Raw genomic sequence first — 24,859 nt, forward strand, 5'->3', positions numbered from 1 at the left:
CTGTAAGGGTCCATTTTGCTCCCCTTGAAGTCAGTGGCAACACTTTCAGTGATGACATAAGAAGGAATAGACCCTACTAAACACATCAGCCCTTTGAAATGCAAGGCCTATGCAAAATTCTGTGAAATTAGAAAATTGACCAGAAACTAGTCCTTGGGTATATTTACTACAATAGTTTTGTTACAGAAAGATTAATGGATGACAGAAGTCAAGATGAAGATGAAAAGATCTTAACAATTTTTGAGATATTCCATAGTAGGGAATGGAGAAAGGATTTGAGGGGATAATAGTTGACCATTTTACAATATAAATCTGGTCTTGGTTAATTAAATCTATAAAGTATCTCAGCCTATCCTTAGGAAGCCAGGGTATTTTACAATACATTTAAAAAAAAACATGCTTTGGATATTTAAATGATTGTAAAAAGGTAGAGGAAAAATATTTAAGTTCATATGAACTTGCATAAACATAGAAATTCAGTTCATTCCTTTAATTAAAAAGGAAAAACACAACTTTCAAGAAACACATTTATTTTCTTCAAAAAGGATGATTAATAGAGGTTAAAAAGCTTTTCTCGTTTTACAAAATTAATACCATGTTTAATTACATGAGATTAAAATTTCATTACACGTTATATTTTAATTGGCATAGATGGGGCCAGAGGTTAACACCTCTGCACGAGGTACCTTTTGTACTGTTCCGATATCTAATAACATAGGAGTTTTAAATTATAAACCCTGACAACATTTAACAAGTTTTCTACACGTTTTAATTTTACCCTAGTAATCTTTTATGTGGAGCTCACTGGTGTTCCTGAGGTCATGATCCTGAATGATGAAAGGAGCTGAGAAAGAAATCATTATAAAACCTATGCAACTGGACATTATTGAATTACGGTAAAGATGTTATCTGAAATAAGAATGTCTACTATAGGTTCAAGTATAGTTTGTTAGTTTAGGGCAGTTGTGTTAGGGCAGTCGTTGGTTAGAACATTGTAAGTGTGTATGGTGGTGGGAGGGAAGAGGAGGGGGGCTATTCACCTCATAAGAGAGTCTGGTACCATTCTACTCAAGAAAGACCAGAGAGAGATCTGGAAGATTCCTTGCTATGAAGAAGTGAAGTGCTCTTGAACTAGATGATCAGAGATGCTACATTCTAGGGGTAGGACTTTCAAAGGATGAAGGGAATTAGGCACACAAATCTTACTGAGTTTTAATGGAAATTGGACACCTAATTCAAGGGCCTTTCAAAATCCCAGCTCTAGCATCATTTCCACAATGTAAACCATCAGAGGTCACTGTTTCAGTGACACATACCTTCTATTCTATACATCCTCAGCTAGGCACCAGGGAGTGTGGGAGAGATCAACAAAATGTACTTGAACTATAATCTTACGTGCTGGCGCATGTGTAGCTCTGCCACTGAGCCAGTAGGACAGCTGACTCTTTCCCCCATAATGTTTATATCTCTTTAGTATCCAATTGATTCAAATACATCCTCTAAAACTGCATAAAACCAGCACACAACCCAAAAAGTAGTACCCAGCAGTAGTGCACATAATGTGGGCAGCCAGAGAAAACTAAGCACTTGTGCACCAAACTAGCAGATATGCCTGACCAACCAAACCACACTACACTAGGCCCATTAAGGGGGCATGGATAAAGGGAAAGGAGGCTGAGCTGGATTAAAATAGCATGCTTCAATCTGCAGCATGAGCACGATGGCACAAACCGCAGAAAGGAGCAGCAAAAAGTGCTCCACGGTATCCTAAGCGATTCTCACATGAATCATCCTGCTTTACTGTAGCAACATAAGGTTGCATTTCAGATACATTTTAACATGTGTGCAGCTATGACGTGTTGCCCACAGAGGGTTGAGTATCAAACATAAATAAGGATCTGATCTCAAGCCTTTAGAAATCAAGGGGACTTTGCCCATTGACTTCAATCAGATTTGGCTGAGGTTCTTAAGCAGCGATGTCTCTCTCACTGACTCACTGTGCTGTTTGCAAATGGAACTTTCACCAGAGTTCATCACTTGCCTTTGGTTATGCCTCTTCACTGTAGGTTTGGCGGGTGGAGTGGGGAAGTGTTTTTTTCTATTTTGAAGAAAGCTGACAGTTTCACTCTTGTTGCATTGAACTCCTGTTGGCTGATGGAAGTTGAGGGCCCTCAGGCTCAGATACTCCAAAGGTGTTCAGGCACCTATGGGTGTTAGGCACCAAAATATCTTTCAGGAACTGAGCCTCAGCACCTTGCAGAATCAGGCCCAAAGTGAGCCCAGTAAAAAGAGCAAGTCTACATGTAACAACCTCTAAGCTGGCCCACACTGGGGATTAAATCTCCAGAACCAGGAGCATGAGTCTCTAGATCCTGAGCTAATGAGCTGGCTCTGTAGTTGGGGACTCTAACAGATGCATCATATCCTCTGTAACCAGGGCACACCGGGGGATACGCCACACACACACTGAGCAGTAGATTACATGCACACCACTTTTCCACCCTCTTTATTTCACTACTCAGTGTGCACAATTTAAGGTTTCTGGAATAAGTGGTTCTCAATCATTTTCTAATTGCACTTTGAAAGTTTTTAATCTGAAAATGTTTTTTAAGTGATGGATTCAGGAGGACCTGTGCAACAGACGCTGAAAGTACGGTAAAAAGAGTGGTAAACTGAAATTTGCTTTAAAATAAAAGGTGCTCATGATTTTTACACTGAATTGCTCAACTCCAATATGCTTAAAAAAAATGGCTACCAGATGTTTTAAATAATATGCCTCCTAGATAAACCCAAAGAAAGCAGAATATTTCGATGTGCTATATGCGACCTGACTAGACCTTGTATTCTTGAAGTTTTAGAAGTATTTCTCTGATACTGATCATTCTAGATCTAGATGCCTACAGTAAATGAACACATACCTTCAAAAGGATCACATTTCATATTTTGGCAAAGGAGTAGGAGCAACTCTGTGGTGGAAAAACTAAACAAAAAATTAAAAATAAGGATGAAGGACTGTAAGCCCTACCCATTGTTTCTCTCTCACATTCCACTTCATTCCATGCCCTCAATAGCTGAATTTGGTCCTTTAAAATTATCTTTAGTCGTCCTCTGGATGGTCTTTTCTGGCTCACAGACCTACTCTACTTTTTCAGGAGCAGTAGAGAAGATAGAGAAATTTACCTTTATGAATCAGAATTAACTTCTGACACTGCAGAGCCCAAGAGGCTATCAGTTAATATTGAATTGAGCACTTCTTGATTACCCTGTAATATTGACAAGGTCAGTATCCGTATAGATCACCTGCCATAAAAACGCCAGCCAGGTGAATTAAAATGCCTTGGAGCAGCACTAAACTTCATGCCAATTTATCCAAAATGTTCTGCATTCTTGATGCTCTTCCTTCTCAACTTGTGCATATGCTCCCACCTGCCCCAGTATTTCCTGAGCAATTGCTACTTTGTGCAGCAAGCGACCCACTAAACTTAATACCCATTTTATATAAGTTACATAGATGAGTAGCACTCTGCTACTTTTCCTCTTATGGTTACCTAAAATTGACCTGTAGGGAAGGGGTGTATACATGTAGCGGGGGAATTTAAGTGAGAATACAATTCTGGTTATCTGAGTTTTTCCTACCCTAGTTTACAGTGGAATCTGATTATCAGGCCACTGTTTAATCAAAATGTAGGATAATCAGTATTGCACCAATGCAGCTAGAATATAAGGCAAACTGTTGGAAGAAAGGCAATATTCAGTCTTTTGTTAACTGCTACAGCTAGAACTGAAGCTAAGACAGGACACAAATTTTCAGCAATACGCTTTTCAAAAATTTACGATCAGTCTCAAATTACATCTTTAGACATTAAAATCAAGTGGTCCAAAGCTCCATCTGACATAAACCAGCGTAGCTTTATCAAAGCCAATCAAGCTATGCTGATTTGCTTTTGGTGGTCAGGCCCCGGTGGTTTTTTGAGTAACTGTCTCAACTTTGGGCCTGATGGTTGCTTGCACAGAAAAGGAGTGACGTCAAAGGGGCTTGGGAGTACTTAACCAAATGCAGGACGAGACCCTTAGTGACTTACTACAGTAAGTAACTTCAAAATATCATCTTCATTAAAGGAACAAACTTTCTGAGCCAGCAAATGAAATTTTGGTAATTAAAATGTGTTTGCTCTAAAAAATAAATCTGTTATGGCTCAGACAGTGAAATAATATCCTTTAGATTAATGTTTAATTGAAAACAGCATTTACTGCTCTAGGGCATCTGAGGGAGCTCTTTACTGTTTCTTTATAAATAATTGTGTTTTGCAGCCAATTTAAAATAACTAGCTGAACGCAGTCCTTATAGTAGGTGAAGATGAGTCCTGGCAAGGATAGCAGCGTCTACAGGGGTTTCTTTCTAACAGATATGAAAAAGTAATTTCCATTCTGCTACTTTTGTGTGATCCTTTCTGCATATCAAATGTATCACACACACAAAAACCTAACTCAATACCTGAGGAGTAGAATATTTTCTAAAAATGAACAACATGCCTTATTTTAATATTCCCTGGGTCTACGTGTTAAAGAAAAAATAATCATTACAACTTTTTTCTCTCTGCAATACCTTATAATTAATTGTGCCAACACTTGTTACAATATGGGAATCTGAATGTTCTAATAAAAAAAAAGGAAATGGATCCATCTCTCGACTGAGTTGGAGATACTCAATACGAGAGAGATTCTGAGCAGGGGTATCAAAGCACCTCAGTGACTGAGGAGAGGAAGTCCCAATAACATTCAATTGAACATTTAGTCCTAAATTACCAAAGTGCATTTGAAAATCCGGCCACTAATCCTTCTTAACACGAATCACAAGTAGTACCGCTGACGTCAGGGACCTTGCAACCTGATCAGTATGGGCTCTGAAGTCCAAGCTCATCCAACCCTCTGGGTCCAAGCTTGGTTGGCTAGCCAGAGCTGCCACCTGTGTGGCAAGTCCACACTGTTATTTTTAGTGCACTAGCTCCAACTGAGCTAGCATAAGTCTATCTAACCACGCTAGGAATCACACCTCCCTATTGCAGTGTAGCCATAGCCAATGGGTCTCTGACCTGGTGAGCCCCTACAACATATCATCTTTTACTGTTCCCAAGGTCTTCTAGCCTATAGGAAACCAGGTGCCCACACAGCCTTCAGTTTGGTGCCTGTGTGACAGTTTTCAGGCTGATGATGTTTTGAAGTTGGGGGGGAAGGGGAGGAGAGAATCAAAAGTTAAAATTCCACATCGTGATTCCCTCTTACTCCCTTCCGTGTGGGATATGGGTAGATCTGCCTGTGGAGGGTGATCTTCAAACACAGTTCCTGAAGGGAAAAATTCCCTCCTCCAGCATTATTACCCTGCCTCATAGAAGGGTTATTTGATTCATGTTAGTAAATATGATCCTCAGCTGGAAGGTGCTAGATCTAAATTTTTAGTGGATACCATTATAAAAGTTAACAATGAGCTTAGTTTGGTATAGTGTCTCTTTATACTTCCACTTGTTCTTGTCCTCCTCATACTTTGTTTGGCTGTTTATCTTGCTAGGTCTTTTGTCTAAATTTAGACTGTAAGTCTGCCAGGTCAAGGACCTTGTCTTTCTATTTACCCATAAAGGAACAAGCCCAACTATGATGCTATCTATAAACAATTAATACTAATAATTCATTTTAACTGTATTGTTTTATTTAAACAAAAACAGCTTTCAACCAAGAGAGGAGAGGACCTTACTCTGACTTACTCATTAGCATCTGAGCTGCTCACTACTGTCAAGAACCTACACATAGCCTGACTGCATTTAGTATGTTGGACTATTGTTATAGACAAGAAAATGTCTAACTCTCTCAAGGTTAATTGACTACTGCTCTTTGAAATATACATGAGAGACTTTATTGACTATCCTGTATCCGACCTCACCTGTCATGCAGGAGGAGGAGGATAGTAACAATGAAAAGGACTCCAGCAAACGATTAGCAGGACTGAGGTGAAACATAGTGGATTACACTATGTTTTGCAAATATCACTGTTTTCATTCTTTGATGTCCACCACATAGTCCTTTATTCTATTTTTGTGATAGCAAAGTCCTTGAAAATCAATGTAATTCTAGATGCCAGCAGCCCTCCCAATATTACCAGGTCAGAAGAGACTTTAATTTTAAACAATATGCAGTGTTATGCAAATCTCCCAGCCAACTCATTCCTACAGTTCAATATTGGTACAGTATTTGGACCTTGTTTCTTATTAATTAAATTCCATGTATTTCCATGATCTGGGGAAATTCCCTGAATAATCTGGGGACCCCAGTTATATGAAAGTCCTGGGACAGGAAAGGACATGCACTCTCAATTCAGAACATCCTCCATCCCAATCTAGTCTGGTTCTTGAACCAGCTCCATATCCATGTTATCTGAGCATCCCTACAGAGGTCTCACAACACAGAAGAGAAAGGTAGGTAAATTATATGTAAAAGTTCCATGGGATTGGAGGGAAATGCTGCCTTCTCTATGACTATCACAGCACCTCATTTACTGTCCGTACATGGATCCCAAACCTTGGTATTGATGTCACAGAGGGAGTTCTCTCCACTGGATGACCCAGGGGCCAAGCTACCCATTGCTCTCAAAAGCCCTAGGTAAAATCTGGCCTAAGTGTTTGCTTTGAGGGTTCTGGATGTTTTGGCAAATGAGACACATGGGAAGACAGTTCATGAAACAACATCTGCAGTTTTTAAGCATTGTCTCTACCCTGAAAATATGCTACTCACATTTGAACAAAAATGTGCTGCAACTAAAAGCAACAGTCACTTTTAGGCAATCAATGTATATGTCACATTTCATCGAAGAGTAATTATTGTTATGCCCAAATTGGAAATCTTTGAAAAACAGGGTTTATCCTAGAAATGTGGACACAGCCTTGCAGACAGAGCACCTCCCTGAGAGCATGTATGCAGGCCAGGCCTTTGTTACTACCAAAACATGGGCATGTCTAATTATTAGTATATTTCCAAGACTTATGTCTCCATCATGATGAGTTTCCATAAGGTAATTGTTTGATGACCACAAAATAAGCCCTTGTGATGCTTCCACCATGGCAACTGATTTTTTCTATAATTTACCATGACCCAATTACAGCCCTAATGATGATACATTGCATTCCACTGCCAAGCTGTCTATACCCACCTGCTTGTAACAGCTCAAAACAGAACATGTGAGTATGACCAGAAATTATAGCAGTAACTAAGGGGCTAATTGTCTAAGCCTTACTCACATTGAGTAACACTTATTCAGATGAGTGATCTCCATTGAATTCACTATGCAATGTGAGTAAAACTTACAAGATTAGGCTCTACATGTGTACTAGACACTACCACTCTGAAGAAACTTTGAGACTGAAAACAGAAATCTATGTTCTATAGACACACTGTCAAATCACCATGCCAACCGCATACTGCTGTGAAGTGCCAGGAACTCAGAACCGATTAAATCCAGGGGTGCTGGAACAATTTTAATAGTAAGGGTGCTGAGAGCCATTGAACCAAACTGTAAACCCTACATATGATGGAAACCACTTCAAATCAGGGGGTGTAGCAGCATCTCTAGCACCCCTAGTTCCAGCACATATGGTTAAATCTCTTTGGATGAGATTCAGTTTCCAGCTAGATTTCATAATATGGAAGATCCACCTACTTGGTTTGTGCTGGACAGACATATTTTCGTTACTGAATTTCAGCCCTTGGAGGTTAAAATATGCCTTTAAAAAAAATCTTTCCTCTCCTATCCCGTATCCGCTAGCTGTATAGTGTATTTCCCTGGCCACTAATTCTGACTGCATGCCCCAATGAACTCATTTTAACTTTTTGTATAAATCAATTCCAATTAAAATATAGTTTGTCAACTCTCATTGGAGTATTGTTTCATATTAAAAACATTTTTACTCATGAGAGCAAGTGTGATTAACTTCAGTAGGAAACTTAAAGTTCGACTTACTATGAGCAGAGGAAATCGAGCACAGTTCTTTCTTTGCAGAATACGTCAGGCTTGCTGTCAACACAGAGGAATAACACTAGTGGATACATTTACACTGGCTAGTTCCAGGCCAGCAGGGACCTAGGCAGACAAAAAAAATGGATGTTTTAAAAACAACATTTTGGTTATCAGTATTATATAAGAGCTCAGTACAAATGGAAAAAGACAGTGTTTTTTTTTTAAAGTTTAAAACTTTGGAGTTTTTTTGGTTTTGTTTTGTTTTGTTTTTTGAATGAACACATTTGAAAAGTAAATGGAAATCTTTTTATATTTTAAATACATTTTGTGAATGAAAGGCAGTAGGTCAAATTCTCTGCTGGAGTAAATGGACGCAGCTTCCTTGACTTCAGAGCTGTGCTGTCGCAGTTCCATTTGTCTTGGGCATTCACAGACATGCTGCTCACCTTTCCTCCAGGTTGCTCCTCTTTGGCTGTCTTATATTGCACAGTCAAATACCTAGCCAGCCGCTGGTGTGCAACTCCCATTGCAGATGAACAGCACCAGCCCACTCAGCACAATGTCACCCTCTCCTCCCCCCTCTCCAACTCTGCAGCACATCAACATGATTTCCAGAGTCAAATTGGCAAATGTCTGTCGATTTACAATCTGCATGTATTATATTTAGTGCCCAGAGGCTTCAGCTGAGCTCAGATACTGCAGTGATGGGCAGCACTATAAAACTCCTCAACAGACAAGGAAGATTAGGGTCCCATTGTATTAGGCACTGCAAGACCACATAGTAAGAGACAGATCCTGCCCTGAAGAGCTTACAATGCAGGATTTTATGTAAAATAAGAATCCTTACTCTGATATTTCTATTCCCTTCTAGAGAAAGCCCAAGGTGGGGTTACTTGCCTAGAACTACAGTACCATGTGCAGCTCCAGCAAAAGGTTAGAGAAGGGAAGATCATCATAAAACTGACAGGAAACTCAAGGATCAGCATTTATCCCCAAAAGAGTAAACAATCTTTAATATACAATAGTCATTGAGTAGCTCGGGTCCAATCCTATTATTATATTGCAGTAGCTATTATAGGCCACTTTACAAACACAGACCAAAAAGACAGTCCCTACTAACTGCATTATGTTCTGACCTGCTCCCTTGAGCAAAATTCATTTTGAAGTCAAGGCTGAACCATTTATTTGCATGCTGGATCCAGTAGATTAAAAGCATTATGGAATTTTCCTCCACCTTTCCCAAACATTCTTACATTTCAAAAGGCAAAAGGAAACAGCCTCTGACTTTTTTTTAAGGTTAATCCACCCGCTAATGAAAAAGAACAAGTCAGTTTGGGTCATGGGCCACAGTCATATGCTGCTATTGTTTGCAGCCTATGAACACATCACCTTGTGCTGTGATCTTGAGCAGCGTCACAAGCTGATCAAAGCTGTAGTACATTAATGGGAGATTTCCAAGGACAACCCTTGATACATCAGAAAATAGTATTGGGGATTTAATAGTTGGTAGAAGGCATGCCAGTTTTCAGCCCAGTAAAGAATTGTGCTGCTCTAGGATGAGCCATCAAGCAAACATCTGAATAATTCTATTCATTAAAGATCAAATCTCAAGGTATTTTTGTATATAAGTGGGGCTGTTACCTTGGTGTCATGGACAAATGCTAGCTCACATAAATGTCTTCTGTTCCTACGTTGTGTTCCTATGAGGTTTTAGAGACAGACGTGGTGTAACGCCGTAGATCAGAGTTGCCCAAACTTTTCCTGTCATGCCCCCTCTTACCAGTAATGGAATCTATCTGCACCTCCCTCCACTATTGCACAGCAGCGGCTTTTTTGGCAGAGGAGCTTGAGCTGATGGTGGAGCTGGGGGCAGAACTGGGTATGGTGGGAGGAGCTGGGGCTAGAGGCAGAATTGGCCTGGGAATGAAGAGGAGTGAGAGCAGAGCTGGGCTGGGGGTTGAAGGGGGGCCGAGTGGAGCTGTGGCTCAGAGCTGGTTTGGGGGTGGAATGGGGCTGGGTGGCACTCGCTTCCCACCCTCCGTGGGCGCTGCCCCAGACCCCACTACGCCTCCCCCTGAACGTTCCTCTGCACCCCCTATGCGCGTGTCTGTGCATATATATATATATATATTATGTGTGTGTGTAGGCACGCATTCACATGCACGCACACATACTTCAAAAAACCATGATTTTCCCCAGTGAGGGACAAAATTCTGGCCCTATTAACTTCAGTGAGGCCATGATTACACACACAATATTTTCTGGCACTACTTTTGTGCCGACCTCTCATCTAGCTGCCATTAATGGGCACTTCTACCCATTGGATTGGTGAGATATCAAAACAGAGGAATGCTTGATGTATCCCCCTGTGCTCATCCACTTTAATCCTCCACAGTTCAGCCAGCACCCTAAAGATACATGGAGGTTTCTGGTAGAGCTCACCACCACTGTCCCTTGACTTAGACATGGCACCGGACATCAGAACTAAGCAAGTGAGAAGTTGTTATTTCACGCCAGTGTAGCTGCTATGTGCTAATAAAAGGGCTTCATTTGGCAAATGGATTTCTGCTGCATCCTGATGTTGTAATGAATACGATCATTGCATTTGTCATTAACGAGAAGGTTTTGATGACTGCAGCCATCAGAACTTTGATACATTTCCCTTAAGTTTTTATTCAGTCAGATTCCTTGAGTGTCTTACTGCACACTTTTGACAAGTACAGCTCTAGATTAACAAACTGCAGTTTTGTTTGACCCTAACTACCATGTAAGCTCCTAGTTTCCTCTAGTCTAAAGTACACTGAAGTATTTTTCTGCTTTCCTGCAGTTTTTAAGTAGATAATAAGTCCCAAAATTCGCCAGCCTTTAGCTGAAAGAAGCTTGTCACAGTGGTTTGTAGCTAATGAAGATCCCTTTAGTTTATCTTCATCAATTGTCAAATATTTGAGTCCATGAAGTGGTGTGATGAGGTACAAAGACAGATATTTGAAGGGATTTTGACTCATTTGAGCAATTACATGCTTAACTGCCCTGCGATAATCTGTCAGTCTGAGTCTTTTCTACACAGCAGAAGTGGGGAGTATTAGAATAGCTGGATTTAGAGCATAAAGGCCCGGTCTGAATGGAAGAAAGGCAGCAGAGAAATTAATTGCCAGTAACAAACAGCAGGACTGCTTGCAAGTTATATATCACATAGTTACCTACCAGCAGTGATAGAAGCTAGCTGTAAAAATAACATACTGGATTGTGACAAAACTGTCACTGCTATGAAATCAGTGAATTCCATGAAGAATTTAAACCAGCGTTAGCTAATTAAGTATACATATATTATGTACAGATTTGTTATTGATACATTTTTAGTAAAACCCACATATTCCTAATTGCAGTTTAATGGTTTTTTAAAAGGGATCAAATAATTTACACACACGTGCATAATTTATATAAACACACACATTAAATCTGTATCACACATATTGAAATATGCATATAGCATACATACAAAGACAGAATCAAACAATTATGGACAGGAACTGTGAGTGGAGGGAAAAGGGTTGATTGCTTAACATATTGTGGGTTTGTCTTAAAAGAATAAAACACGAGATTGAGATCCTCCAAGCCTCTGGCTGACAATGGAAGTGGATGATTAGATGTTGTCCTCCATCCCTTGTTGTTCCCAATAAGGGCTGGAAGCAGCCAAAGAGCCACCAGGGAGCCCATTGCAGCTTTCTAGTCCTGGAAGAAGGGCTCCTTCAGAGTATGCCAAGTAGGTAGGGCCCCCAAAGGGTTGGTAACATCAGACAGGGATAGGGCAGAAGGGACATCCCCCTTCCTGCACTGATGATTGAGCACTTATATGTCTTGTGTGTATTACACACATATCTACATGTGCACATGTGTATACATTGATATACATGCACTTTTTTTCACAAACCATGCTTTTTATGTTCTCAATGACTTCCTACACTGGTTGTTGAGAGGGGAGTAGTATGGCACTGTCATGCTCAGGAATTCCCTATATGAGGGAAATCCTCAGGGTGTCCCTTATACAAGCTCTCTAGCCCCTTTGAAGCAAGGATCTGGTCTGTTGTCCCTAAATGTCACAAATTTTAATCTTCCTCTTTCAAATGACACCAGTAATTCATTACCAGGTGGATGGATACTGGATAACAACATTCCTTAGTGATGCTTCAAAATGCATACAACCAAACCTCATTGCTACCTTGGGAACACTGCTCATAAACAAACCAACCATGCTTTATATGCAGAGGACCATTTTATTCATATTACCCATGCTAATTCTGGTGTTTATTTTAGATTTTCAGGCTTTCTGAGGTGCCAGCTCTGAAGAAGCTACTTAGCATACTAGCATTAGGTACAAAGCAAAAGCCTTTCACTTCAGGGACCATGCTTCAATTCTGACCTTAGGTCATAGAGAAAATAAGATAGGTAATCTCAGCTCCGTCCCTAATGACCAGTATTCCACATCACAATGCTACACATGGCTGTCAACCTCTACTCAGAAGAGGCTCAGAACACCGCCAACATGGAGAACTAATTATCCTTCACTCCTGGTGAGCAAATGGGCAGTCCAGCTCAGCAGGCTGAGATCACTGGTGAGATACTGCAAGCAGGCTAATAAAATAGAGGAGTGCTACATGTATGGCTGCGATGTACAGAGCATGAAGCACTTTATCTGATCTCCATTAATGAGGGTTTTATTTTAATCACACTGTACAGCATCAAAGGGAGCAGAGCTCATTTACTCTGTAAGGCTGGTAGCCATCAACTTCTGCCTTTTCATTTTAGGGAACAGAGGCAGGATCTAATCCCTATAGGCCAAATTAAGTCTGGCCCTTCCTGGGGCAGAAAGGGCACTGGAAGCCACATCCCTCTCTAGTTTACCTGTAGAAGAGGCAGCCATAAACTGGCTGTAAATGCTGCCAGTAGCATTAGCTAGGCCAGCCAGGGCATGCCTGACTAAGAGGGTGAGATCAAGCCCTCAATCCTTCCCAGCACCTGCAAGTAACCATGGGAAGGATGCACTAGTAGGTAACACTTTTCTAAGATCTCCTGCTCCTCTCAACCCCCTGGAGCTACTCTCATCTCCACTATCACTGGGAACAGAAAATTCTTCCCCTTCAGGAGGCATCAGAGACTAATTGGCTAATAACCTAATATTTATTGGGATGCAACAACTTACAATAATTACAATGTTCAGTAACGACCTAGACCACGGGGTGAAGATACCTGGCCCAAGCAAGAGCTTACAGCCAGTATATGTATAAACAGGTGGGTGTGGTTTCATTGCCATCAGCAGTATTCTTAGGCAAGCAGGCTATTTCCTTTGATTTGCTGTGACCAGGGGTAATACTGAAAAATGCAAACCTCACTCCAAGACACAGAACACAAGCAGTAGAGAGAGGATTATTTTTAGTAAAGACCTGTATTTTTCTGGATGTTACAGTAGCAAAGGAGTTATCCCCAGGAAAGAAAACATTTAAGAGGCCAATCAGACATTATGCAATCCATTCATCAATTGTCAAAAAGATACCTCAAGGTAGAGTTTTTGCAGTCAATTATTTGCCTGTACCCTGAGACGATTAGCAAGAACTAAACCAACCCTACCTAATATGACTATTCTCTTTACTGCAGAACTACCCAGAACCTGGAGTTTATATGCCTAGGATGAAGGTGTGCTCCCTGGTCCTAGGTCTGTGATGTTCTGGGAAATGTAATTTAGGAGTCCAGTGACCATTTTGAGGCAGCTTGGTTCAATTAAAGAATATGATTTAGTTTTGTGTAGTTAGCTAGTCAGTTTGTATCATATATGAATATTTTTCTTCCCTTTTTGAATGAAGAAGCATCTCTTAACTTTTTTAAGTGACAGATTATGAGCCAGCTCCTCTTTAAAAAGCACCTGAAGTGAACAGCTGTGGAACTGAACCCAGGTTCTTCTAGCTCCAAATCAAGCTCAGTAGAGAGAAGGTTAGTTGGATGATTGGTTTTAGCCCTGAGCTTGGGGCTCTAACTTCTGGGGCATAGTCAAAGGTACAGTTGATAGGGCTCATCTTTGGTTGGTGTGGCAGATTTCTGATATATTTTGCTAACTTCCTCTTGTAATATTTTTTAACAAGAAAACTTCCTGGTTCCTCACTGACATCTACCAACCTCTTGCATCCTACTTAAATGCTCAAAGATATCACTATAAAAATAATAATAGGAGATGTACCTATCTTCTAGAACAGAAAGGTCGAGTCCAGACCCCTACCTTTATTATCAGGACCAAGTACTGATTTTTGCCCCAGACCCCTAAGTGGTCCTCCTCAAGGATGGAGCTCACAACCCTGGGTTTAGCAGGCCAAAACTCAAACCACTGAGCTATCCTTCCCCCATGCTGGGGTTCTGTCCTTTGTCCTTTAATAGTTAGTCTTGCATAATAGTGGTTTTTCTTATTCAGGCATGATTTTTAGAGATTATTTCTTCTTACTTTAAGACAGACTTTTTAAAAACAGTTTGTATAGGAAAGTGTCAGCAAAAGTCAGATTATATCAGCTTCTGTTGTTTCATTGTCGGGGGGCTGATGGCAAGCTGTGAAAGAAAGTTTAGAGAGAGTCAAGTTTGGTGTAACATATACTGTTTTCCACTCTCTTCACGGAATCCAGTTCAGAGGTGCAAGAGGGAGAAGTTAAAGCAACCCCTGCTCTACACAAAGCCAGAAAAAGAATTGCATATACACCCACCTGGATTAGAAAAAAATTTGCCCTAAGCATTTAAGATTCACAGTAATCCAAATTCAACAAGTGGGTATGAGTTGTGATGAATCCAGGAGCTCCAGAACTGAGACATAATTATTATGTAAAATCTCTCATGGACACGAACACTAGACTAGAACCCTAAGCCTTTTGCTCCAAAAGGCACAGGCTAGTTCCAGTTGAACAAAGGAGCATCTGTGTTTAGCTGTGCATCACCTACAGGGATCCACCCACTATCAGTCAGTGTTGCTCACACCAAAAGTAAAGAAGAAATCCAAGCTGATGATTGTCTAATGTACAGGGTGGCTGAACTATTTGTGTTATAGGTGCCAGTGAATTCCTTTCCTAATAAACTTTCACTTTATGGCTTCACCCACATGTGTGATGTGCAGTCTCGTATTAATTCTAAGGGTGTAAAAATGTATACATGTTTCACAGGTACCCACTGAAACACAACCAGGCTGGCTGGCAGCTATTAGAGAATATAAAATCTATATGCCTGAGGCTACTTTTGTCCATTGGTCATGTCATCATAGCTGACAGTGTGCGTTTCCTTGCATATTATACCTGTTCATTTAGTGGATTCTGATAACTATGGACTCAGTGTAATCAAGGCCCATATTAAGGCATAGGCAGTACAGGCCCATGCCTAGGCCCTCAGCTCCTAGAGTGATATGAAAATAGTAGAACTGTAGCCTGCATTTAAAAATAAAGTAAGTTTCTAGCCCAAATGATGATGAGGAAAAATGTGACAAGGGTAACTGATGGTGGAGTTGTGATGAAGAAGGAATGTTCTTAATGTTTTCTCTAAATGTGGTGTGTGTGCCTCAGTTTCCCCTATGTCAGTGGTTCCCAAACTTGTTCCGCCGCTTGTGTAGGGAAAGCCCCTAGTGGGCCGGGCTGGTTTGTTTACCTGCCACGTCCGCAGGTTCGGCCAATCGCGGCTCCCACTGGCCACGGTTCGCTGCTCCAGGCCAATGGGAACTGCTGGAAGCGGCGGTCTGTACGTTCCTCAGCCCACACCGCTTCCAGCAGCTCCCATTGGCCTGGAGCAGTGAACCACGGCCATTGGAAGCCATGATCGGCCAAACCTGCAGATGAGGCACGTAAACAAACCGGTCCGGCCCACCAGGGGCTTTCTCTGAACAAGCAGCGGAACAAGTTTGGGAACCACTGACCTATGTGTTACTCGAGTATGTAGGTGGTGGGATAAGCATGTGTGACCATTGCAGAGACCCGTAAATGGCAGGCCCAGAGAGTGGCTGACTCTTTGGATCCTGGCAACTGATGGCTGGAGCCCATTCCCTGCAAGGAGCCAACTGAAGGTATTGGAGAACAACAATTAGGTGACTTGTTTGCCTAGGAAAGAGACAAAGGATGGATGAGGGGCAACTGGGGTATCTGAGAGTGGGCTGCTAGAAGCAAATCAATCTCTTGGTTTGGAACTCAGAGGGGAGTGCCGTGGGCTCTGGATCCCCCCATGATTTACTTTACTAAATGTTCCTGATTTCTGTGCTAACAAGATCTTTTCAACACTGTGTTCCCGATGACTAATAAACCGTTCTGTTTTACAGCTCTGGCTGAGTGTCACTTCTGATTGCAAATTTGGGGGGCACAGCCCCTTAGGGGGCAGTAAAGCTTCCCCAGGTGTCCCATCCAGGTGGATGCTCACACTCTCATGTGTCAGGACCATGAGAGACTTCTGTAGGTCTCAGCAGTTATCAGCTGAAACGAATTATGCTTTCCTATGTTTTAAGTGCTTCTACCGAGGAGGGACTTCCTGCAGAAGTCATCTGCAATTTGTGCAGACTCCCACCTCAACATATGTCCAAATCAAATTGTCAGACCAGCTGCTGGGTAGGCAGTGATATCAACAGCAAATTTCCTATCGACTTCAGCGCAGTCAGGATGGGCTCATTAGCTGAATCATTAGACCAAAGACTAGACAACTAGCATACCAGGAATAACCAACAGTTATGCGGCCATCACATCCCTCAGCTTGCACCGCTTCCTACCACCCCCATTGGCCTGGGATGGCAAACCACAGCCAGTGGGAGCCATGATTGGCCAAACCTGCGGACACAGCGGTAAACAAACCAGCTCAGCCTGCCAGGGTGCTTACCCTAGCGAGCCACGTGCCAAAGGTTGCTGACCCCTGTGCTACAGAGATTAGGAGGAGCTAGAAATGTTATCGTGGAGGCTTCCAACTTTGTTTTTAGCTCACAAGCTAATGCTTCATGTAATAGACAAGTATAAAATAGGCTACAACCACACCCTCTCTTGATGACCACTATTGTCTCATCGCTTCCTTATACTCCCCCGTTGCTCTGTCTGTATCCATCTGTTGTCTCTTGCCTTATGTTTAGGTTGTAAGCTCTTTGAGGCAGGAACTTTTTTAGTTCCGTTTTTGTAGAGCACCTAGCGCAATGGGGTCCTGGTCTATGATTGGGGCTCTTAGGTGCTACATCAGGAATCAGCAACCTTTGGCATGCAGCCTACCAGGGAAAGCTGCTGGGGGGCCAGGACAGTTTGTTTACCTGCAGTGTCTGCTTGTTCAGCCGATCACAGCTCCCACTGACTGTGGTTCACTGTCCCAGGCCAATGGGGGCTGTGGGAAGCAGCATGCGCCTAGGAATGTGTTGGCTGCCCTTCCCGCAGCCCCCATTGGCCTAGGAGGCCAAACTGCGCCAGTGGGAGCTGCAATTGGCTGAACCTGCAGATGCTGCAGGTAAACAAACTGGCCCGGCCCACCAGCGGCTTTCCCTGGAGGACTGTGGGCGAAAGGTTGCCAATCCCTGTGCTACATTAATACAAATAATATATAATAAGTTTATATGCTGTAGCCAACTTTCTGCTTCTAGAACAGTATGATTCAGAACTACTTTTTTGATTTATACACATCTAAGGATTGCATACCATTCCGCCTTGATGGAGCTTTACTTCAGGAAATCATTTAACCGACCCTCCTCTCAAAAAAAAGAAAGAGTGCGAGCAAGCGAGCACATACATGAGATGGGAGACTTCCAAATCTATCATCTACTTTATTTCACAAGCAGAGATAGCCATCTGAAATTTAAATCTGCAAGGAATACAAAAGACAGAAGTTTTGCCTGAAATATATATTTTCTACTTATTAACACCGTTCCCCAGGGCTAAGTATTTTTGAGTGTAATACAAAGTTGTTAATGTGATGAGTATAATTATAATGAGGATTGATTAAGTTGGTAGCCAAAGTACAATAACTTTATATCTCAGAGCATCATAAAAGAAAACTACATAAAGAAGTTGTGGAGTATACTGTATGCAAAGATTGACAACCAACTCCCTAGTGAAGTAACATCAAAGCTAATGCATACTGTATGCAAAACGACCCACAAACACACAGAAATTAATCTAATTGTTTTAAGGTTTCCATGTTAGAAATTTAAAATCCAAATATATTAGATGCTGCAAAGGAGTGGAAAGTATTGATAGCTGTAGCTATTCCATGCAATTAAATTCAAATGTGCTCCCCTTTTCCTCTAGCACCTGAACAGCTATTCTTGCCTTGAGAATCGTCTTCTAAGTTTAAGAAACACTAAAACAACATGGGAAGAATTGCAAACAATTACTGGGCCTGATTCACTATTGATTTCAATGGACTAAGTAAGGAACAGTGGAGTCAGATCCACTGTTTATAAGCTCTCTCTCATTTTGTTTTATCTTTCTGTTTCATATCTACCTGCAGATTCCCACACTGGGTCTGACACATGAGCATGTTTTGAATTTATAACAGTGAATCCAGGTGGCTGAGGTCAAGACAGAAGTCTGAACATTTCATATGCTTGAGTTCCACATCTGTGGCATGTACATCTCTGCGGACACAACTTTTTAATGATTATTTATAGATCATCCTGACTTTGAACTACCAAAAAGCACAATAGTTAGCTACATTGAGTTTTTGAAGTGGAATTACTATAAAGAAATTGGGACGTAGTTGGGCCTGAGAATTACAGATTTCATCCTGCAATATACTGTACATTGTGGGCCCAAATCAGCAGTAAGTGAGTGCTTAATTATATTCACGATTCATTTCATTAAAGACAATGGAATGACTCAAGTGCTTAATTTTAAGCATGTACTTAAGTTCTTTGTTGAATCAGGGCCAGAGTGGTTAGCATCTTGCAAGATCAAGCCCTATATCTCCTAATGTGTAATAGATACACCTCTACCTTGATATAACGCAGCCCAATACAATACGAATTTGGGTATAACACAGTAAAGCTCCGGGGGGCGGGGCTGTGCACTTTGGTGGATCAAAGCAATTTCGATATAACACGGTTTCACCTATAACATGGAGAGATATTTTGGCTCCCAAGGACAACGTTATATCGAGGTAGAGGTGTATTTAGATTGGCGGGAGGGATTGTATATCAGATATTTTACACAATTGTGGATGAATCATATTTCTTACACGTTTCCTGATATGAAGCTAGTTGCAGAGATCCTTAGGTAATTTTTAATTTTGTGAAAAAATATACAGAAATCTTATTCTCCTATTTTCATTTTTTTATAAGCTCTTGCTTTAAAAAATGCAATTTAAATTAAAATAATTAACAAACAGCAGTGTGTAAAAAATTGGTAGGAGACATGGTATAGTAAATACTACTGAATCAGATACAACAGCATGGATAGATAAATGTGGCATATAGAGAGATACAGTCTGCTTCTGCAGTGAAGTGATACTGTCACAATTAGTTCAGTGCTGTTTTAAGAATTTACCAAAAAAAAAAAAAAACCCCAAAAAAAGACCTTTGGATTTTTCATCTTCAAAGGTTACTTCTAATTAGCATCCAGAGATAGCATATTATAGATGCGTTTTAAAAAAAAGATATCAGAGCTCCAACTATGAGTACTAACATGGTATCTATCAAAGTCTCATGGTGCCTGCAATTCTGACAAAAGGCACTCCAAAGAACTGGCACATGCCACCTTATTTGCATTTTTGCATCTCATTATGGCCATAATTGCATACCACCACATCAATTCTTCCCTACTATCTCAGAAAACATGATCAGTGACTGAAATAAAAGCTTAAATGTCAACAATTGACGAGCAAGAAAGGCTGACCTTTGAAGGATCTCATTCTTTTGAGAGTTGCCCTGGTATGACTCACTCCTTAACTTTCTGTTTGTGTTTGATAACACCAAAGGAACATAGTTGCTGTAAGGATTGTTTTCGTCTGTTGGAAATAGAGAGAAAGTCAAAGAACTGTAAAAATAAAATCCATTTACACTAGCAGTCATCTGAGATTGACTGAACATTTGCAATGACAGTTCTTAAAGTCATTGAAACATTAAAGTAAGTGGACATTAGCATTAAGCTACAATGGAATTTCTGTGGAATTATATATTACATTTATATCAGAGCTAAAATGTGATTAATGTTAAGACAATGAACAAAACAACCTTTCTTCCACAAACATGCTATCACTTTACATACTGTAACAAGTGTTTGACAATTACAAATAGCTAATCTAAAAATAGGGATAACCATTCACAGCCATATTACATGTACTGCAATATCTACTGGCCTTCATAGGATTGATCTCATATTTTATTATATTCCCCCTTCCTACCATCATTTCATGGCCTCATTTGCTTTGATTTGCATAGCAATTTTGGTACACATTTTTAAAAAAAACCATAATCAATTTTAGCTTAAAATAAATTACTCCACCACAGAAATTGCTGCCAGTGTCCAAAAATGCTAATCAGTTTTGAAAATCTACATCATGGCTTGCATCCCAGATTTTTTCATCCAACCCACATTAAAAAGAAATGATATAAAATTATGTTAACATGTTCGACTGCTTGTTTGCTTGTTTTAGTTGAGGCATTGGTTATGCTTCAATAGCAAACTATTAGCCTGCTCAGAATCTCATCCAGTTTGTGCTCCTTTTTATTTTAATGGCAATATGGAGAGGTTGAATAAGGAGATGTCTGACATGATCTGTAGTAAAAGTTTGATTTTCTAACAAGAGTATATTTTAATTTCACTTTTGGAAACTATTAGTAAGAAGAAAAATTAAACTGTTTGTTTCCCAGCATCACATTCTTTTTTGGAAAGAATTCATTTCCCTGTATTAGAATTTATTTTAATGAGCTACAGAATTCAACAGATTCTTAAAAAAATAAATAAAAAAAAAAGGCTGAGCAATGTCACCTTTCAAATCCTAGGAAAGATCATTAGGATGTTTGAACATTTTACATAAAACAATGCTTTAACTCAGTGTTTTTCATCCACTTCAGCATTTTGCTTCATTCAAGGTTTGGGCATTGACTTGGGGTTGGATTAGATTCATTTTCAGGCCAAGTTTTGTGTTTCATTTGGTTTGACTTTAAGGCAAATATTCAGGCTGGTTCTTATTTTAAATTCACTCATTCCTAATTACTGTCTGTCACAGCTATAAACCTAGCTACACCTCTGACCCCTCTCTGCATGCATTCCTTCAGGTGTTAGCCATGTGTCTGTACCTTTCTCGGGGTGGTAGCCCACAATTCTCCCACTCTTAGACTGGATCCCAGGCTACAACATCCTGTGTACCAACCACGATTACTTAGCAGGCCCCGCTGGGTTCAGCACCTGCAAGACTTCTCTTTGGATGAAACAGATGACCAGATAGCTCTCTCAGAAAAAGAAGTAATTTCAACAGCAGAAAGAAAAATGGAAGTAAAAAAGAGTTGAACTCAATAAAAGGTCTATCTTTTATCCATTGTCCCAGGCAGGTCTATCTTACTCCCCAGGCCCTCAACCTCTGGAGTAGTGTTGTCACTTCTGATGCAGTTCAGGTGTCAGTCTTCCCCCAGCAGTCTCTGCTTCAATCTCTCCCCGTCTTTCAGGTTGGGGCCTGTTGTAAGGAGAGCAGAGCAGGGCAGCTGCCCTGGCTGCCAACATCCAGGGGCCACCAAAATGCTTAAAGTATTTGAAGTGTTTGCCAGGAGATGTGAATATCAGATCCAACCCTCTCTTTCTGGGTGCATACCCTGACCAGTGAATTAATTCAGTGTTTGCATATAGTAACCCTCACAAATCCAGGTCAAGATACAATATTCGTAAATTATTACAGGTCAGCCCCACATCCTACATACTGCCGACAGGTCTAGAAATAAAATTCAGCTGCTGCTCTTTTGCAATTACAAGTATCATTTTTAAAAGGCCATTTCCATGGCTGAAGAAATCTTTGTGCAACTTAACTCTACTGAAACTCTTTAAACCCTGTTTTCAGGGACACAAACCAACTGCAGCATGTCTGGTTGACACAATGGCTCTATCCTATCAAAATTAAGTGTCTTTTGGAAGAAAATGTCATGGGGGGTAAAATTCTGGCCTCACTGAAGTAAATTGAAAACCTCCCATTGGTTTCAATGGGCCAGTATTTCACCAGTGTTGACTAGGGTCCTGGTCCTGCAATGATATGCTCACAGGCAGATGCTCTGCATGCAGGATCTGCTCACATATCACATTGCAGGATGAAGATCTAATATTGCCTATATAATTTTGCTTTATTTTTAGAAATCCCTGATTTCTGAGCGCTGAAGAGGAAAGAAATAAACACTAGATCTCTGTGGCCCGAAAAGTCCTGATGTTGCATTCTCCATGGCATACCACAGAGGTGATTATTCCTCCAAATCTAACCATACCAAGCCATTGCCCTGAATTAGGTCCTGAGGACATTAGTCTTTTTTTCCTGTTTTCAAAGTGCCGTGTACATCTATTGTATCATCAAATCACTAGACTGGGGCTTTGTGGGAAGGGTCCCTGGCTTGTTTTGAAATGGTCCTCTTTAGGGTCATGCTGTGGCCCAACTTTGTGGCATGAGGAGGAGCAGGGGCCTAGTACCCAGTAGCCATCCCTGAACAAATAAGTGGACAGTGGGGTGTGAGTAGGAGGGGAATAGGTGGAGACTTGGCTGCACCTCCAGCATCTGCACCATCCTTACACAAAACCAGGTGAAAATGCACAATCTGATCTTTAGATTGGTTAGGCTGGATGACAAACTACTTAACTACTTAACAGCATCTTTCCACCCCCCTCTCTACAAAAAAGTATTTGTTTCCCATCTTTTTAAGAAGCCCACTTCTGCAAGATTTCCCATTTTAAAATCTCCTAGACCTAATTAACATTGTATATTTTGTTTCCTGGGGCAAGAAGAGCTTGGGATGAAGTCGAGCCTCTCATTATAAAATCCCCTATAAGAAGATTTTGAGGCCTTGTTTTAAATCAATCTGTAAAACATCTACCCTCATGGATAAGATTAACAATCGAGATGGATCTGTTGCTTGCTGTCAATAACAACTTCCCGTATTTATGAAGATTTTTTTTTCAATTGATAACAACCACAAAGCTTGCAGCATTCCCACACAAAAACAAAATCAATATTCCTTATGAAAAATGGCCTTGGAAATACTTGAAACAATTCTTCAGTTATGTCCTTTTTGTCCACACTTGGAAAATGAATCTTTTTTTCTTTTTTTAAGTTATGGATTGTTTACTATAAGAACATTTGTCACTGTTGTTCGTTGAAAGATAAAATGCTGGAAAGGAACAGTGCATTTATTGGACAATTTAGGGTCAGGCACATTGAAACTATATAGCAGCACAACAAGAGCAGATACTGAAGATGTCTGAATTCCAGATTATGGTTTTCAGAAGACACGGTGTATTGTTCACCCAGGTTGAAAGCAGATGTATGTTCATATGCTTTAATCTTGGCTCAGATGTGAGCTACCATGTTAACAATTGTGTTGCCCAGGCTGCCCTGGCTTGGGATTTAAATAAAAACAAATTACAGGTCTTAACAGTGATAGATGGACTTCTCTTACATTGGTGTAGAGTATTTTTTCCTTAAGATTAAAGGCTTACGCATTTATCTGCATAAACTAACCCCTGGAGTAGGGTACTGCTGACATTTTCCAAGAAAAATGAATATCCTAACTTATTCCAAAGAGAAGACTTGGTATTTGTATGGCCAGAGTGACCTTTGCATGTGCCCTTTCAGATTAGGTGCACTACATGGAAAATTGTGCTCTTACAGTACTCCATAAATCATACCTACCAATTTTCTTTAAAGGGGTATGTAAATATCAGTGTACCAGGTGGGTAAACAACACTAACCTCGTACAAATGGCTTGAAAATTGAAGAAAAGCACCTTATTTTGCTGCTGAAATTGCTTTTGAAGCCCAGCATCGTGGCTTGGGTTGTAGAATGCATGAAATGATTTGTGCACTGGGAATAGAAAATGGGTTGATGATAACTACACTCGACACAGTTCCTATGTTTCTCAGTTCTTTCAATGATCAAAGATATCATTGCTGTATATTACTTTTCTTTGCAGATCCCAAATGCATGTGAATTTCAAGTGACATACACATTATCTGCATGTTTCCAAAATGGTCAGATGGCTTTTTAGTTTGTGTTTCTCATTTGAGCTGGTTAATGTTTCTGGTCCAGTTTCAGTGTGAGTCTCCTTGCTCTAAGCACATAACATTCCATTAAAAAATATTACTTCCCATGCTAAGGAAGAAGAAAGGAAGCTGCGGCCTTTGAAACTGCCCAGGTGTGATCTGAATAAGTACCGACTATGAAACTGTCTTAATTGTTGCTAAGACATATTGGATAATAGAGTAAGATGTAAATAAAATAAAAATGCCTGATTTTACACACAGCAATACGTGCAGGATATACGTTATGCATGTCAGATCACACTGGTGTAAATCCAGGGATCTACTTCAGATGAGATACTCCACATGATTTTGGTCTAACTTATTTCCGCCTGTAAGTTTCATTAATTTTTTGAATATCTCATTTTCTACACGTGTTATTGTTATTATTGTGTTGCTTGGCTACGGCATTGTTCTGCCACATCCCCGAGCTTTTAGCATAAATATCTAAAGAAAAAAGTAGGTAGCTCATTTTATAATGGATATTGAAAAGGCAGAATTCATAGAGGCCTGAAGCCTGGGCTTAGCGTTAAGCATGTGAAGAACCCCAATGGAACTACTTACCTGCTTATTATTCTTTGCTGAACTGGTGCCAGGAATGATGCTAGTTCATCACTGAAAT

Source organism: Gopherus evgoodei, chromosome 10 (assembly GCF_007399415.2).
Source record: "Gopherus evgoodei ecotype Sinaloan lineage chromosome 10, rGopEvg1_v1.p, whole genome shotgun sequence".
Classification (NCBI taxonomy): domain Eukaryota; kingdom Metazoa; phylum Chordata; order Testudines; family Testudinidae; genus Gopherus; species Gopherus evgoodei.